This window comes from Sciurus vulgaris (assembly GCF_902686455.1).
Source record: "Sciurus vulgaris genome assembly, chromosome: 12".
Lineage (NCBI taxonomy): Eukaryota > Metazoa > Chordata > Mammalia > Rodentia > Sciuridae > Sciurus > Sciurus vulgaris.
Genome location: NC_136473.1, coordinates 43,550,165 through 43,569,164, shown reverse-complemented (window position 1 = coordinate 43,569,164; position 19,000 = coordinate 43,550,165). Strand labels below are relative to the sequence as shown.

Below are 19,000 nucleotides of genomic sequence, written 5' to 3'. Positions count from 1 at the left end.
AGTGATCAAAATGGAGACACTGACTTTGCTGTTGAAGGTATTGACTTTCCTGGTCTTTACTGGGATTATTCAAGCAGATGTGCTGGAGAGTTAATCTCTGCTCCGGGGGTGTGCACACTTACTAGTCAGTGCATGTAGGAAAAGGAACTAATATTTACTGAGCATGTTATGCTATGTGCTAGGCAACATCTATACCTTATTTTATAACAGCTGTTAGTGTAGTCCTATAAGGAGCACAGTTAGTTAGTCTCATGGAGCTTTAATGGGGCTGGTGTTATTTACAGATCTGTTAGATAAGTCCAGTCTCTTTCAACTAACTCTGTCGTCTCCAAATGCTGTGATATATTTTTGAAGATTAGCTTTCCTGAAAGTACCTTCTCCTGTAACTCTGGATCAGCATAGATGTCAGAAGAAAGCACTAGTTATGATGATACCAGTTGGGAGTCAAAAGACTCTTCTTTTCCTTTGAATAGCTTTATTGAGGTATAATGTTGCCACTGTTTTTTTTAATCTTCCAGGTAATTTGTTTTTTGGGAAAAGTTCAGGTCAGTGTTGAGCCACAATTTCTTAACTTCTAGGGCTCTATGGTATATCTTGGATAAATTATTCAAACTTTTCTTGAAATTTGCAGAAAAATTGACCTGGATATGGACTGTGTACCCATTATTAGCAGCACAGGGCAGTACTCCTCAAACTTTCATGTGTATATGTGGCACTTGGCGATCTTGTTCCAATCTTTCGTGCATGTACTGTTGATCTGTCTACTTGTTCTATCAGAAGTCAAGAAAGCAGCATAGAAATATGTGACCTCAGCTGTGAACTTGTCTGTTTCTCCTCAGTTCTGTCAGTTTTTGCTTTATGTGTAGACAGTCCCCAACTTATTGATGGCTCGACTTCATGATTTTTGGACTCCATGATAGTGTGAAGGTGATACACATTCAGTACAAATCATGCTTCAAGTTTTGATTTTGATCTTTTCCCAGTCTATTGATATGTGGTGTGATACTCTACTGAGATACCTGGCAGCACAGTGGGCTACAGCTCTGTCAGCCATGGAATCATGGGGGAAAACAGCTGATAGTCTACTGTGCCATCATTTGGGGATGTTGTTTTGTGTTTTTGAATCCCTTCCCACCATATCTACAAAATGCCTGTGTGTGTACATGAGATACACAACACTTCATCAGTAAAGAGCCTTTGTGTTAGGCAGTTTTGCCCAACTGTAGGTTGAGGTTAGCATTCGTAGCAGGTCTAAAGTAGGCTAGGTTAAGCCAAAGTGTTTTGTATGTGAGATATGTATTGAGTGTCTTTTGACTTATGGTATTTTCAACTTAGGTTGGGTATATTAGAACACAAACCCAATGTAAGTGAAGGACTTTCTATATTTAGATGTATAGCTACTGAAGTGAATAAATGTTTAGGATTTTTATATTCTATTGATAAATTGGCCACTTACCATTATGAAGGGGTCTTTTGTCCATCAACTGATGTTCTTTGCTCTAGAGTATACTTTGCCTGATTTTCATAAAGCCACCTCAGTTTTCTTTTGTTTGGTGTTAGCATGGTGCATCTTTTTCTATCCTTTCACTTTAAAACTATTTGTGTCTTTATATTAAAGTGCAATATACATTTGAATCTCCCCCCACATATGAAAATCAGTCATTTGTTGGAATATTTAGGTCACTTACAGTTAATGTAACTCTTGATACAGCTAATTTTGAATCTTTCATTTTGCTAGTTGTTTTCTTTGTAGCCTATTCATTATTCATTGCTGTTTCCTATTTTTCTGCCTCCTTTTGGAATTATTTGAATATTTTTTAGGATTCCATTTTCTCTCCTTGATTAGCTTATTAGCTGTATCTCTTTGTTTAGCTATTTTAGTGATTGCTTTAATAAGTAAGTATACATCTTTAACTTTTGCAGTTTGACAGTTTTTCCCTTTTAGTTCTTAAAGTTGTAGTTTTAAACATAAGCAATGTGTTTCTGAGTACCTAATATAGCTGAATCGTGAGTTTCTCTAATCTCTCTGGCGGAAGCAGGTACTACTTTCACCTGCGCCTGAGCACTAGCTGCTGCTGTCACTCATCTTTTCTGGTGTGCTTTCCCAGCCACAGGAAGTTTGCTTACATACGTGGACTGAGATTTCTGGTGTTCTCACTGTGTGCAGTTCTCTCCCTTTTGGTACCCTTTCTTACAAATCCTAGCTGCCCGGGTTTCTCCAAACTCTCAGTCTGTGTCCTCCACGCAGGGAGTCTGCTGGACTCTTCCTGGGTTCTCTCTGCCTGTGTTACTGCCAAGGAATCTCTCCAGGTGATAAGCTTGTGCAATCGGAGGCTCATCTCATTTGCTTCCTGATGTCCTGTGTCCTGAAACCATTATGCAATATTTTTGACTGGTTTCTCTTTTCACCCCCAACCATCTCCTGGTTGACAGGCAAAAAGATAAATATGCTTTTTTCCCCCCCATCTTGATCAATCCTAGGATTTTTATTAAAATTCCATTTCTGTTTAGTAGGTTTTAGCTAGGGCCTGAGTTCTACATTTTTAAGTAATTTTCAAATGATAGTAGGGCTTCTGGGAAAAGACTGCTTTAAGTAGCTAGAGATTCTGACTATTCAATAGATATATAACATGACCACATCTGTAATTTGAGAATTCTTTCTTTTCTTTCTTTTTCTTTTTTTGTGCTACTGGAAATTGAACCAGTTGTTACTGAGCTACATCCTCAGCCCTTTTTATTTTTTACTTTGAGACAAAGTCTCAGTAAGTTGTGGAGTCTGGCCTCAAACTTGTAGTCCTCCTGCTTCAACCTCCCTAGTAGCTGGGATTATAGACACATGCCACCATGCCTGGTGTAATTTGAGATTTCTTAGTATTTACATTAAAACTTAAGAAATAGGTGAAACTAATTTTAACAATCTGTTTTTCTTAATCCAGTCTATCCAAAATGTTATCATTGCAACATACAGTCCATGTCAAAAATATATATGAGACATATTGTCCTTCCTTTTATTGGTAGTAAATCTTGAAATTTGACATATATGTTATAGCTATATCAGATCTAAATTCAGATACTAAATTTTCATCTGAAGCACTTGATCTGTATTTAGATTTCATAAAATTTATAGTTTAATTTTAACCAAGTTCTGTACTTAAGTTTTCCAGCAGCTGAATCAAGTGTCAAAAAAATCACTTTCCATTAATATTTGCATCCAGATTGACAAAACTGATTCATCTTTTTTTAGAATTAATTTGGCTTTTTGAAACAAAAGCACATCAGTTTAAAAGCTCTATCTGTTCAAGTTATGTAAGTTCACTCACTCTTATGCCAACTCAGGATTTCTAACATCAAATCCAAAAGAATACTGTATTTCACCACATGATCATCGCCAAAGCATTAACCTATATTCATGAGTATTCTATGCATCCTAATATTGGACCAAAGATAGTCTAGTTTAAATGATATTTAAGTAATATGAAGACATATTTGAAAAAGCTTCATGTAATGGTCATACCTCACTTTTTTGTAAAAAAAAAAAAAAAATTGGCATAAAATCTGTGACAATTGTGTGGTGAAATATATTTTAAAATTGAGAACCAAGTTTAAATTTATCAATATCAAGAAAATATTCTTCAAACTTTTCTTGTACATTTTGAAGGCATTTTATATCTGCTTTTTTTCTTTTTTGTACTGGGGATTGAATTCAGGGGCATTCGACCACTGAGCCAACCACATCCCCAGCCCTATTTTGTGTTTTATTTAGAAACGGGGTCTCACTGAGTTGCTTAGCACCTCGTTGTTGCTGAGGCTGGTTTTGAACTCATGATCCTCCTGCCTCATCCTCCTGAGCCTTTGTGATTACACACATGCGTCACCATGCCTGGCGTATATCTGCTTTTGATTTCAGTGAAATATGTGTATTGTTTCAAGTTGGAAAAATATATAGCCAGGGGTGGTGGCACATACCTGAGGCTGAAGCAGGATGATCCAGCATTTCAGACCAACCTTGGCAAGGTAGCGAGACCTTGTCTTAAAATAAAAAATAAAAAGGGCTGAGTGTAGCTCAGTGGTAAAGAACTCCTTGTTCATTTACCAGTACATACACACACAAATGTATATCACCATTATTTTTCACTCCTCTTATGAAAAGTATTAATTTCAGTGCAGATTCTTTTGCCTAACTGGGTTACAAATAAATTTTCCAGTTCTTGAAACTTCAAACTTGGCTTTTTCATAGGTAGTATAATATCTGTGAGTAAATACAAATCACATTGCTTTTTATTGTCTTCACTGAGTATATTGCATGTGTTCATTTTGAATAAAGCATATCATGAATTGGAGTTAACTGTATAATGTATCTTTGTAGAACTCTTCTGTGACTCATCTGGAAATTATTGGCAAAGAATACGATTATCGAATTCATGGTTTTTGCCAGGCACAGTGGTACTTGCCTGTAATCCTAGTGGCTCGGGGGTGGGGTGGGGGTGCTGAGGCAGAAGGATCACTAGTTCAAAGCCAACGTCAGCAACTTAGTGAAACCCTAAGTAATTCAGCAAGACCCTGTCTCAAAATAAAAAATAAAAAGGGCTGGGGATGTTGCATCTCTGGGTTCAATCCCTGGTCCCCCCAAAATAATAGTAATAAATAAATAAATCATGGCTTTCTATTACTTTCAGCAGTTCCATAGACTGGCAGTAATTCATAGCATTTATATGTATCTACTAGACACTTTTAACAATATTTACCTTGGTTTATTTTAGTGTTCTATGGGCTATTGCTTAGTTGCTTAATTAAAAATCTTTCACTTTTTATACAATATATTTTTTATGTTCTCACAATTTTCTTACAAAATTTCTCTAATAATTTTCTTAGCTTTTCTCCATCTAAAGATTATTTTCTTTTTTGTTTAAGAATCAAAGATGTTTTATTGTTGACCAGAGTTACAAGCTCAGATGTTAAAAATCATTAAAATTTTTTTACTGGCTGCTTAATTCTAACTTCCGAGTGACTAATTTCATTGATCCTTTTTTGACTCTTTAGAGGAAACAGCATCAAATTCACCATGGCTTTGCTGAAATTACCTCTTAATATTGTTTGCTTTATCATCTGTGATTTTCTTGTTGCAGCCAAAAGTTTGTTCATGTTGCTGTGCTATAGAAAATCATAATTGCCTTTGATTATGACATTTTTTGTAAAACTTCCTCTTCCATCTCCTTTTCCTTTTACCATTCTGATTGTAGAATTAGCTTCTGTATCTCCATTTGCTTTTGTGTTATCACTAAGACTGTTTTAAATTTGAAAGTATTGCCATATTTATTTTATAAACTAGAAAAACAACTATATATTTTTAAATTTTTAATTTATTTATATTTTTTACAATTATATTTTATATAAAACATGTTTTTCAATGTAATTGCCAATGGTGGCTTACATAATTAATACTATAACTCGTACATTCTAAAATATTCAGATGAGTGCATTACAGTGTTAAATCTGTGGGAACACAATTGTTTCAGCCAATCAGTGTAGATTGATGATTGACTACTCTGTGTAGATCCCCACACTACACTTGACTAGTAACAACTTAAGCAACATAGTATTTCATGTCAAATGTAGTCCCGTCAAAGCAAAGTATTTGTGTTTAATAGAAAAATACTCTGCTTCTGTTTGTAAATTTAAATAAAATTCCTTAAAAGTTAACATTTAGTTCCACATTTCCAATATGGCACATCGCATTTCAAGTAGCCATGTTTGACCATTGGTTCTTGTACTGGGTAGATCAGGCCAAGAGCTATTTGTATTTAAACCTAGGACCTCCTCCTATACCTAGATGGTTTCTCATTTTCTTGTTCTGCAAATCTTTCTTCCTTGTCTGGTCCCACAGCATCCAGGAATTTTTGGAGTGTGGCAGAGGAAGTAAGTAGTCTCTGAAGAATCTGGTGACTGTGCCTCAAGGGCTGGTGAACTTTCAACTCTCCACTGTACTAGACCATTAGGACAAGTCTTGGGACATGAGGTCTGACCTCAAGGTCAGTCTGGGATAGACTGTGGATTCTAATAAGGGTTAGCTTGGAACGAGGCCAGGACAGGGTTTGTAGGTCAACTGCAGCTGCTCTTACTCTTCCCATGGGCTACTAACTAATGACCTCTAGAACATTCTGACTTGGACTTACTTGAATGGGGATTCTGTCAGCTGAGGTTGCATTCTCTTGGTTCTGGATGAAGTAGATTTCATCTTCACACCATTCATTAGGGTGTTAGGGGAAAACTGCCTCTTAGCTAAGTTGGCTGTGATATTTTCATAACATCATCTCTATTAATAATCACAGTGCATGCCTGTAATCCCAGTGGCTTGGGAGCCTGAAGGAAGAAGATTGCAAGTTCAAAGCCAGACTCAGCAACTTAGTGAGGTCCTAAGCAACTTAGTGAGACACTGTATTAAAAGCAAAAAGTTAGAAAAAAATAAGGGCTGGGTATGTAGCTCAGTGGTTGAGGGCTCCTGGTTTCAATCCCTGGGACAAAAAAAAAAAAAAAAAAAAAAAAAGAGTGGGGAGCTGGGGATGTCACTCAGTGGTTAAGTGCTCCTAGATTCAATCCCTGCTACCAAATCATTGTCACCATCATCATCATCATTACAGACTATGGAAGTACACCTGAGAAAAGTGGAGAAAATGGAACAATTGATTTGTCTGTTGTAAAGAAAATAATGATGCAGTAAAACTTTCAGAATGAAGAAGCCACCTTCATGAACCAGAACATTCTTTTTAGAGTGTGTATGCTTGATTGTCTTTAATCCCATTTAGCCTGGACCTTGATTAAACCTTGGATTTCCTTCTCTTTTTTGAAAATTCAGTTTATATCCTGAAGATTTCTGAGTTTGTTTTACTGGCCTCATAGGAAATTTTGGATGTTTACTTAATTCTTAGGTTTTAAAGCCTTTTCTTTTGTCCCTGATCCTTCTCAATGTTTTCTGATCTCCCAAACACATGTTCTGTGCTTTGTATGTTGATATATGTTTAGATAGTTTAATGATTACTTACATGTCATAAAGTTTACTTAGTTACCACTGAATAGCATGCTTTAGAATCCTGAAAACACTGAGAAAAAGATATTTTGTTCTCTTTAATTTCCATTTTTTCTACTCCCCCACTCTTGCATTAGGAATTAGAAAACAGATCCACAGTGAATGTGTCCAATAAATTCATCTAGTTTCATGATGTTTCTAAGGAAAATAATAAAACCTAAACCTCAGAGTCTTTTTCAGGTTTAAGTATTGTTTTGTCAATATTAGTTACAGTAACTTCCTTTAGAGTCATTCAGGATAGAGATAACTCAGGATAACTTTGCACTGGTTGGCTACATGGGATAAATGAGTGACCCTCTGACATGCAGCAAGGACGATCAGCTATCTTGGGTCTGTGCCCACCTCTGACCATCTGGTTGAATAGCCTAGGGTGAGCAGCTTCCCTTTTTCCAACCTTATTTATTCATCAAGGTAGGATTAGATTATAACACTGTTTACCAATCCGTTCACTGAACATCAATGGTCCTGAGGTATTGGTAGTTTGGTGCTTCTTCAGTGCATTCAAATAAATTGGCTAAAGGTTGTGTATTACACTCTACTTCCACATTGGGTATTCAGAAGCTCATAAACACAGTAGAGACTACAAGAAGCCTGGAAGTAAAGAAATCTGCTTTGCACTGTTAAATCTTGTTTCTTCTGAACTCTTTGAATATGAAAGCTATCCTTCATTTGGAGGAAAACTTTTGAATATATTGGAGTATCCTGTAGTACATCATTTGAGAAATATTGAACGATATCAAGAGTCAGCAGATGAGAGATTGCCAGCCAAATCTAGTTTGCCACTTGTTTGTGTAAGTAAAGTTTTGTTGAAACACAGTCTCACCCATTCATCTATGAACTGTCTGTTTGAGCTATAGTGGCAGATTTGTGTAACTGCAGCAGAGACCTGTATGGCCCACAATGCCTAAAATATTTACCATCTGGTTATTTACTGTCAGTAATTCCTAAACTAGATGATTATTTTTTAATGCGATTCATGAACACAGTTGAAAAAAATCAGAGTAAAGAAGAACTGTTAGTGAAAAGCAATAGTGTCTTTCCAGAGTCAACACATTTTTAATAGCTCTTTTTTGTAGTATTGCTTCTATAACTCAAATAATATACTTACTCAGTTGTTTCTGATACCTCTACTTTGAGTTTCATCTACTGGTGCTTTGGCTATGGTAGATGAAGCTCAAATGTGCACACACTCAAACACAGGCAGGCACAACTTCTTTGTTTTATCACTGTTGAATTCTTCTATTGATTACCATTGCAATTTTAAGTTTTGTACACCTCTGTGTCTTATTCTATCTGCTTTTCTTCCTTTTATCTCAAGTGCCATATTTTATAAGATGAGGGTTTTCTGTCTTTCAACTTTTCTCAGCTCTGTCTTTGCTTTTACTTTGTTGGGGTTGATGACTTTGTCTTTTCTTTCTACTTGGAAATGTTTTCTTCACTTGGTCATTGGCTGAGTCTAAAGGTTGCAAGCCAGTGGAGCAGGGAGTGTAACCTTTGAATTTAAAGGTTTCAAGCAATGTTACTATATACCCAGCCTGACGGAGAGCCAAGCAGTGTGGTGTGGACACACTGCTGCTCTGTGATTCTAATAGCACATTATGGTATTACTCAGAGGAGAGAGCTTCTAATGATTCTTTCAAATGGGTTCATCAGTTACTCAAAATCATGGCACATTTTGACCATGTCTTGCTTTTCTTTTGTTCAAGGTTCTTATTTTCCCTTGAGCTTTTTAATTCACCTGTCTTTTTATCTCCCCTTGCCTTCTGAGGGACAAATCATGCCTCTTTTTCTTCTTTCCCTTCACTCACATAATGTTTTTACATTTTTAAAGAAAAATTGTTTCAGTTATCATTTTAGTGGGCAAGACTACCTGAGTTTAAATCACAGCTCTGATATTTACCAGCTGTGTGGACAGCTCTAAGCTTTCCATTTCTTACCTGCATAGTGGAGACAATAATGGTGATGGTCTCATAAGTATTATGAGAGGTAATTAAATAACACACAAAGAGTACTTAGTGCAGTGTCTGGCATGTGTTCTCTGTTTTGAAGATAGCTTCAGCTGCTATTATTTGTAAATGTGTTACATTATTTTCAATTGATTGTATTCATTTAATTATTTCTTAAAAAGTACTTCTAATTTGTAAAATACTGTTTCTTTGGTTTTAAAAATTCTACTGCTTTTGCTGCCACTGTTATTAACACTTCTACTGCAGATATCTTCAAATAAGTAGAAATAGGAACTAGGAAAAATTGAGTTTAGGGTACAATTAATGGCATGAATTGAAAGACATTTAATTTTTTTTTTCTTGAAATTTTTCTTCCAACTTTTAAATTTTTGAAAATGCTTAAACCTAAAGAAAAGTGGAAAGAACAGTCCATAGTCTCCCTCAGCCTCCCTCTGTAAAGACACTGGTAATTACTTTGGGCCCATCTCAATAATTCAGGATAATCTCCCCATCTCAAGTCTCTTAACTTTATCACATCTGCAAAATCTTTACCATAGAGGTTCCAGGTTCCAGGGATTGAAATGTGGACATCTTTTGGGATTTCATTATTACATATCCTTTGACCATGACTATTTATACAGCCTACATTAATTTTGGCTGTGCTAAAGATTTTCTTGGGAAAGTTACAAATTGAAGGCGAAATGACCCCCCTAAATTTTTCCCTTTGTTACCAATATCCAAGAATAGAGAACTCCTAATACTTTATAATGTATGTGTTTAAAAAAATCACTGAAAATTTCTCTCATTACTATTCTTACTGCATTTCAAGGAAACTTTAAAACTTGGCACCGGATTTACATTGTTTAAACTGATCCACTGTAAGCATCTCAATCTAGTGCTTAAGTTAGGGGTAATATTTTGAAATTACTTCTTTAAATCTATTATGAGTTAAAGTATCCCCCCTCCAATCTCCAGCACTCCTGGAAAGTATCTGTATGTGTCTTTTGGTTTCAGGGTTAGACCTTGAGTTACTCTGGGTCATCCTTGCTGATGGAGGAAATAAAGGTGGGGGCTGGGCAGTGAAATTGAACAGGTACCTGAATGTCCAGGGTGTAGTGCAGAATCCTGAAGTGACCTCCCCCTCACTCCTTTCCACATGCCTATCTTTCCACCCAGGCCTGCACCCTTCAGGGACTTGATTCCATTAGAATCAGGGGCTCAATCCATTGGATTGAGCTCAGAATGGCTTTCTACTTTGCATGTATATTCCCAAATATCCTGGTTCAGGAAAAGAGGAAAAAGTGGTAGGAATTGCCCTGGTAGTGTATTCTGCACACCATGTTAGGGGCTTTGACAGCAACCCCATGGGGTGGCCAGTTATAGCCATTTCCTGTAAGTAAAAGGAGAGAAAGGTGAACTACTTGGGTCTGCCCCTGTCCCTGGGGGTGACTGTTCCCATGAACTCCCCCTGTGGTGTAGGAAAGCTTTTCTGACTTCCTCCACTTTTGACCATGACTGTAGGTTTGGCCATCCCAACATTAGTATGCTCAGGGTGTTCACACACACTGCCTGCTCTGGGCAAGGCGTGGTTCAAGGTGCAAGAAGTGGGCCTGACCCCACTCTCATGGGGCTTTCAGTCTAGAAAGGGAGACGGAACAATGAATCAAGATTACAAAAGTTTTAGGTGCTCTGAAGAGTGCTGTGAGCAGTAATGGGAGTCGGGTGGAGGGAACGTTTAAACTGGGCAATCAGGTAGGTCGATTTAGAGGTGATGCCATTTGAATTGAAATCTGAACTTGAGGGAGTGCTTGGGCCCAGAAAAAGTGTCACTCACAGGCACCGCCTGCCACTTATGCATTTGCATATTGATGTTCACAGAAAACATGGAGGTAAACTGACTGCCTTTTAGTTCATACATCCTCTTTCCTGTTTCTTGCAGGTTTTTCAGGACAGAGGTGTGTTTTGTGAATGAATGATTATAGCCCCAGAGTAAGTTGTTGAATTTTTATCATGCTTTTCTCATTCAGAGAATTCGTGTTTCAGGATAAACCCTTTCCATCTTTTCTCAGATGAAAGGGAACAATATTTAATTTTTCAATTCCACCAGTAAGTGATTTTCTTGGGGGTAAATGAAGGGAGTGATTGGAGGAAATAATCAATAATTAACAAATTAAATTTTCAGTGATATTTGGTGAGCAAAAATTGAGATCTTTTCTACTGCAGGTCTACATTAGATTCTTTGGGAGATTGAAAAAGAAGAAATGGGACTGGGGTTATAGCTCAGTGGAAGAGCTCTTGCCTTGCACATGTGAGACCCTGGGTTTCCATCCTTAGTACCATACAACACACACACACACACACACACACACACACACACACACACACACACACAAGAGTCTGAGAAAATCATCCCTACTAATGAGAGGTGGTATAAACATTTCAGAAGTACTGTAAAACAACATGTATTTTTTATTTGACACATCATAATTATACATATTTATGGGGGATAGTGTGATAGTTCTGTACATATATAAATGTGAAATAATCTATTCAGAATAATTGGCATTTCCATCACCTTAAACATTTATCTTTTCTTTGTGAAAATAACATAGTTTCTGTCATGATTTATTGCCTACTCAGTTACTGGTGAACACCACACACACACACACACATATATATATACAATATTGTGGGTTTAGGGGGTGATATGAGCTTTACAAACTTGGAAAATTTAATGGGAAATCAGAAAGTCATTTGGGAGAGGAGTGGTTTCCATTTTGAATGTGGCAGGCTTCGGAGATAGTCCACAGGAGCAGGAATTATCCGTAAACTTCAATGTTAACAGGCAGTCCAAGAATCCACCTGATAGTTTCCTCAGAGAAGAGTCATTGCTATTACTGCTGACTTTACCCTGGACCATTTCTAGAAACCACCAGGGAATCCCTATAGGATGGAAAACACCCTATGGTACAGGGCACTATTGGCTCCAGATGGACCCAGGTATTCCCCAGCAACACTCCCCTCTACCTCTTTAAGGCCACTGATGTATGGACCCTCCTCTTAGTAGAGGCTGCCCACTGGATGCATGTCCATATTGCACTGGCTGCATACTTGGCTCTCTGCTCAGGGCTGCTGCCTCAGGGGTTGCTGGAGTTATTTGGAGAATTGGCTGAAAGAGAAACCTGTGTTTTCCCCTCTTCCCTTCTCCCACTTCACTTTTCATGAATGGAGAAGAGGAACTCATTTTTGTGTTAAAGATGCAATTTTAAGAGAGGAGCTTCTGGCAAACAGGTGGCCATAATGTCATAGGGCTGCCAGTTCCCTTGTGGCACACAGTGAGCCTGGTAAAGGGAAATCACAGATGTGCTCAGTGTCTGGTATCTGACCCTGAGTTGATACACGTTACCCTCAAATTCAGTGCCAACAGGGAATGTTAAATAACTGGACTCAGAGAAATTTATAATTATGGATGAAAAAACATGAAGCTGGGGGAGTAATCTTGAATGTGTTTTAAAGTTAGAATTTTCTTTTTTTAAACTAAGCTTTCTCATATTAAAAATAAATGCCTTGATTGGTTCACATGACACCCAGGCCTACGTTGGCCCCTTCATATTTTTGGAGCATCTTGACTGAGATCTTGAGATCCAAGTTGTTTTGTTTTTACAACAAAGTAAGAGGAAACAACATTTAATAATTTAATTGATTTCTTAGGCAGCCTATCAAGTTTTATTAGAATCTGGTCCAGGTAGTGAGATCAATAAGACTTCAGCTCCATGAGGAGGCAGCCTGTCAGGTGAGCAGCTTGTCTGCAGATGCATCAAGGACATCCAAGTTCAAAGGCTGTGACTGGTTTGTTTAAGAATTTGTTTTCCATGTCACCAGGATAAATTTCCAAGTGATAGCTGGTAGGGATGCCAAAGTGCAGATCCTTGCTTCAGTTATGAAATGGAATGGGTTTACTCATAATTCCTGCTTCATCGGATAAACCACATCAACATGGGTTCTGAGCTGACATCCTGGTCATACTGCAGCTCCACTCAGTACCTAGGGAGTGAGCACAGGAGCCTGCAGCCTGCAGGGCATGACTGCCTGTGGACTCTCAAGTTGTGTATCTTATGCAGAATCCAGCTAGGAGGTCAGTACTTATGGTTTGGGCTTGAATTCCATGGGACATTTAAATACTGCAAGAAGACTTCTGGTTGTACTCTGAGGTATGGAGGGTTTTTTTTGTTTTGTTTTGTTTTTCCCATTTCTGTAGTTTTTCTAATTTTGATGCAACATTTATTTTAAAAGTAGTACCTTCCTTTTCCTCTGCAGAAGTGTTTATCAGGTTTTAGCATGGGGCAGTTAACTGTGAAATATCTTTGCTATTTTTTAACACACCACCATGTCCTTAATTGATCTTCCAAATTTATTAGAATTTCAGTTGTAACTTGTAATTAAGACATTTACTTACAAGATTGCAAAAATCAAATTAGAAGATTTTTTTGTGAAAACATAGTAACCTTTTTATGAATGTGTTTGCATTGAATTCTTTCCTGTACGACCAAGGAAATCTTATTTTTTAATACGAAATGGTAACTCGGTATATTTTTAGACTTGAATTTTTTCTTTTCCTTACTTTTTTTAAAAGCACCTGTCTTAAGTTGTTGAGGAAACTTGACAGTGACACATCCCTCCCCTCCCTAGCTCACACTTGCTTAAGCAGAATGTGGCATAGGTTGGCTCATTTAATAGGAAAATCCCAGAATGACTCTGGCTAAAGATGGGACTCAGGTATCCTTTGGGTTTTGGCCTTGTTCTCTCATTTATAGGACTTGAACCTGAAAGATGGTCACTGGCAGCTCTTACAGCTTTTGTCACTTACCCAGGCCCTTTCTGTCTGTTGCACATTATGTCAATCATGTAAATCATCAGTTTGATGAAGGGAGTATTTTCTTAAGGTGGACAAGCGTAAGGAGACTGGAGAGCAGGTCTCCAGCCCACCTCCCTGAGGATAGGGTTTGGGGATATTTATGGGATAAAGAAGCAGGTGGTTTAATGCATAGGAAAAGATGATCGGAGGTGAAGTAACCAGTGGCCTGCCCATGTGTAATCAATCATGACTTTTCACGTTTGAGAAACATTGGCAATAGCTTGATCTGAGGGTGGAGTTTTTGACCTTCTGACATCAAAAGGTCACCCATTGGACACCCAGACTGGCCGAAGTGACGAGTCAGTGGTTTCAACAAAAGTAGCCTTCAAGTCCGTGAAAAGTAACCTAGACAACCGTTATCATCCTGACCCAGGCGTCAGGGGTGTTACCCACAGCAGAACTAGTGGGAGACTAATAATATGTTGCTCAGCTTTGTGACCTTCCAAATTGGGGATTTTTAAAATGAACCAAAAGCAACTACTAAAACCAGTTGAAGCTAGAGGGGTTATTCAGGTTTTCCCTGAGTTTCACTTAGACCAAAAATGAAAAGCAAAACTTTTCTTCTACTGTTGCAAAGTCAAGTCTTTTTTTTTTTTTTTTTTTTAATTTTTCTACCCTTATTTAGTTTATTTAGTTTTTTTGTGGTACTGGCGATCGAACCCAGTGCTTCACACGTGCTAGGCAAACACTCTACCACTAAGCCACAACCCTAGCCCACGAAGTCAGGTCTCAAGGGAAATCTCTTTGGCCTGGGTCATGTGCCCATTGCTGTGGATTGAGGGGAGGGGTGCCATGCATAGCCCAACCTTGCTGTAAAGGGAGGGGAGGGAATGATGATGGGATACAAGGAAGAATTCCCAAATGAAAAGTGGGGTGTCAGTGTCCCCTATGGCATGCAAATTTTGTCAGTGCATCAGTGCATCCTCCAGGACTGGCATGCAGACAGAGGAAGGGGACCACCCAGCAGTATCTATACTTCATCTCCTTTCTCCTTCTGATAACAGTTTGGTGAGCCTTGAAGTTGTGGGCTCAAGTACTATGCTTCTCAAACTTTTATAAAAAAATATAAGTATGCATATCAAGAAGAATGAACTCATGATTTGGGGATGGAAAGACAGGCAGCTAAATGCTGTCTCACATCAAGAATGGAACTAGTAAAAACTTTTTACTGCTTTGTAAACTGCAGGAGGAGATTCACTGAGGAGGATACCTGGAATTCTTCCTGTGACATTTTCAGTCCACTGTGGGTGGAAAGATTTTGCAAGTGGATCTTCTCAATGAGAGCATCCCTGGATAACTTGATAATTTAGTGTTTACATGGAAATGAAGCCGTGCTTCAAATGATAACAGACTGAATATCTAATGATGGTCCCATAAGATTGCATCCCTAGTAGTACTGCTGTCTTCATTTGTGTAAGTACACTGTGATGGTCACGTTATAAAATCACCTACTGGAGTACTTCTCCAGGCATATCCCATCATTAAGCAACATATGACTATTCTTATCAAAGTTGGGGATTGAACCCAGGGTCTGGGGCATGCTAGGTGAATGCTCTACCACTAAGCCACAACCCCAGCCCTTCAAGCTTCCATTTTATTTTAGCCGTTCTATACTGAGCAGTAAGGAATGGGTGGGTGGACCATGCTTCATCTTGTCTGTTGAAGGAGACATTTTGAAACCTCTTTTCTCTTAGGTGAAGTCATTTCCTTCATCTATGTTTTTACTCCTTATTATGTCATCTTTTTCTTTTTACTTGTTCAGAAAAAAAGAGCAATTTTACCCTGAATTTGGAAACCTACCAGCATCTTTCCCTGGATAGCCATTAGTGTAAAAAGAGCTTTTAAAATCACTTTCCAGTTCTTTATGACTTGGTCAAGTGGGAAGGTTTAAAATCCAAACTATTGTTCAATTCGTTTGGTTTTCTCCATAGCTGACCATTTTCATCAGCCCATAAATACCCCGAGGAAATTGTGGGGTATGTGTTTCTTAGAGCAGCAAGGGGGACTGCTGGGGCCTTCGGGCAGTGAGACCTGGGCTGGGCTGGCTTTCATTCTCTTGCCATGAGATTTGACCCATCTGGCTTCATGTCCAGCATCTTCCACCCATGAATACCACTTGCTAAAAATCTTAGCAAGTGTTTCTGGGAAAAAATTTCTTTGTCATTTAGTTTGACCTCAACATATCATGAGCTATCATTAAAAATTTAAGTGACTAGCCGGGTACAGTGGTGCATGCCTGTAATCTCAGCTACTTGGGAGGCTGAGGCAAAAGGATTGCAAGTTCAAAGCCAGCCTGGGCAACTGGGTAACTTAGGGCTAAGACCCTGTTCTAAAAAGAAAACACACACACACACACACACACATATGCACACACTCAACAACAGTTTTACATTTGTTAAGTTATTAAAATCCATTCTTTAATTCAGCTTTCAGACAAAGAAAAGGACTGGGTTTTATCATGTTATATGATGGGCCCACCAAACTGTTTCCTTTTTGCCTGAAACAGATGCAGCCACGTCAGTCATGGAGTTTTCCCACGAGTTGTCACTGGGTGTTTTCGTTAGCTTTTTTGTTGCTGTGACCAAAATAACTGACCAGAACAATTTTGGGGAGGAAAAGTTTATTTTGTCATATGGTTTCAGAGGTTCAAGTTCATGGTTAGTCAAATCTATAGCTCTTGGGCCCAACATGAGGAAGAACATCATGGCAGAAGGGCATGGCAGAGGAAAGCAGCTCAGGCCATGGCAGCCAGGAAGCAGAGAGAGAGAGAGAGAGAACTCTGTTCACCAGGGACAAACCATAAACCCCAAAGTCAGTCCCAGTGACCTACTTCTTTCAGGCACACTCTACCTGTCTATAGTTATCACCCAGTTAATCCATATCAGTGGATTAATCCACCGATTAGGTTAAAGCTCTCATAATCTAATCATTTTACCTCTGAATTGTCTCGCACATGAGCTTTTGGGGGTCATCTCATATCTAAACCGTTACACTGGGTGTGACAGTTTTTCCACCTATCTTGAACTTCAAACAAGTTCAAGTAATTGTTAATTTGTTTGTATGAGTGCTACTTCCCATTGTCTACCTGTAGCCACCTGGTCTTCTTTTCAGTTACAAAATGTATGATTTATTTTCTTTCAAAATTTGCTTTCTTTGTTTTCCTTTTAGAGTGAGATGATTCATGCCTCAGGGTTTTCTTATAGGAGACATCAAGGATATTTAGCCTCCAGAACTGCAATTTAATATTTTAAATGAGTAGCGAGTACATTCTATCCACTTTAGCTAGCTACATATGTGGTGCTGTATTTTCATTTCTAATCTTCATGCTGTGGCTCCCAAGAGGCCTCTCTGGATCTTTAGCAAAAAGTGTTCTCTCAGCCCCTGGACAACTGATTCACCAGAGAAACCTAATTTCTGCCCTCAGAAATACCACAAAAGTTGTAAGACGTTGTACAGGATAGAGAAGAGCCTAACTCTTCAGAGGTACCTCAGTGCTCTCTAATCAGAGTCATCTGACCTTTGGAATTCACCTGTAATTCTTCCCATTTCCTTATAATTCTGCCCATGAGGATGTTTGGTTTAAATTGGGTCAAGTTTTGTTGTTAGTCTCATCTTAAACTTTCTACAAGTTCCAAATTCCTCCTTAGTCTTCCTTCATCCCCCTTGGCTATATTAAGAGAGCATTAAATTGTATTTGGGGAATCATTCAGGATATGACCATGCTATTAGTACCTGTATCAATTTTGGTTATTCCCATCTGTATTTACATCTTTTTACTGAATGCAGTGTTTACCCACCATGATTCTGAGAGGTCTCTCTGAGATGGGGAGATGGGTGCTGAGGTCCTTCAAGAACCTCACCAGACTCCTTAACTTTCATAGCATCTAGAATCTGGAATTTCAGTTTTCTATGAAACTATGTATCTATTTGCCCACTCATACATGCATACATATGAATGTACATACATACATACATATTTACATATATATATACTTGCCCATCCATTCATCCATCCATCCATCCATCCATCCATCCATCCATCCATCTATCCCATCCATCCATCCATCCATCCATCCACCGACCCATCTATTTATCTCAGTCACTTTGTAACTTTGTACCAAATACTCCATCTGTTACGCTTGCCTCTAAAATGAGAATAATTATTTAAGGATGAATATAACCTTAGTTAATGTTGGTAATGAACTTTTCCAGGCCAAGCACATATATTTTCCACGTCTTTTAGTCGCAGCTACTGGTGTCTTGTCTTTTTGTATACTGGAAGGTATTTGAGATGAATATTTTGGGAGACTGCTATTGGAGAGGGAAGAAGGTTGCAATGCACAGGTGTTTTGTATTTGTGAGGTTGTGACCCACACAGCAGCTTGCTTCTGTATTACAGCCAGGTCTGACACACCACCCTACTCTCTAATGACAGCTCTGCCTGCCTCATCTTTTCATGCTTCGCATGATTCTTCTCTTGCTTTGTGCTCAGGTCTCCCTGCTTTTCTACTTCTCCAAGTATTTCGAGGAAGATACTGCCTCTGAATAGAAATTTTAAATTTGTAATTGAAGAACCAGCCAATGAGAATGTATTTGGCTTCACAATTGAAATCAGCTTTGCCCTGTGTGTGTGTGTTTGTGTGTGTGTGTGTGTGTGTGTGTGTGTTCTGAGGAGAGAGGAGAATCTCCTAGACTGTGTTTTCCCTTCTTCTCCCCCACCTTCCAAATAAATGCAAGAATAGAGGTCCTGTAGTGTCATGCTTCAGAATATGTCTCTAGAGCTGCTCTGCTTGGTTTGAAACCTGGCTTGCCCTTGACACTTGGTTTCCCAGTCTGTAAAATGGGGATGAGCATAGTTACTGCCTCGTAGGATTATTATGAGGCTCACAGGAGTTTTCATATGCAGAAGACTTGGAGTGCCTGGCACATCATAAACTCTGTGTCAGTGTTAGTGATCATCGAACCAAAACCATATGCATCATATCTATTCTGGAATACTTGTTAGGAAAGAAATGTATAATACTACATTCTGAATCATTACCTTTTCTACATTTT

General features: G+C 38.4%; 1 protein-coding gene across 11 annotated transcripts in view; it reads left to right on the top strand.

The window, feature by feature from the left end:
* The window catches only part of SVIL (supervillin), a 226,051-nt gene that overhangs the window by 13,898 nt on the left and 193,153 nt on the right, over positions 1–19,000 (top strand). For 9 of the 11 annotated variants that reach the window (XM_079105791.1, XM_079105793.1, XM_079105806.1 and 6 more), the window contains exon 2: positions 10,970–11,019. The exons of the other annotated variants lie outside the window; for them this stretch is intronic. The gene's annotated coding sequence lies outside the window, so the exon portion shown is untranslated. The remainder of the gene's footprint in view (positions 1–10,969; positions 11,020–19,000) is intronic. 11 annotated transcript variants of the gene reach the window in all.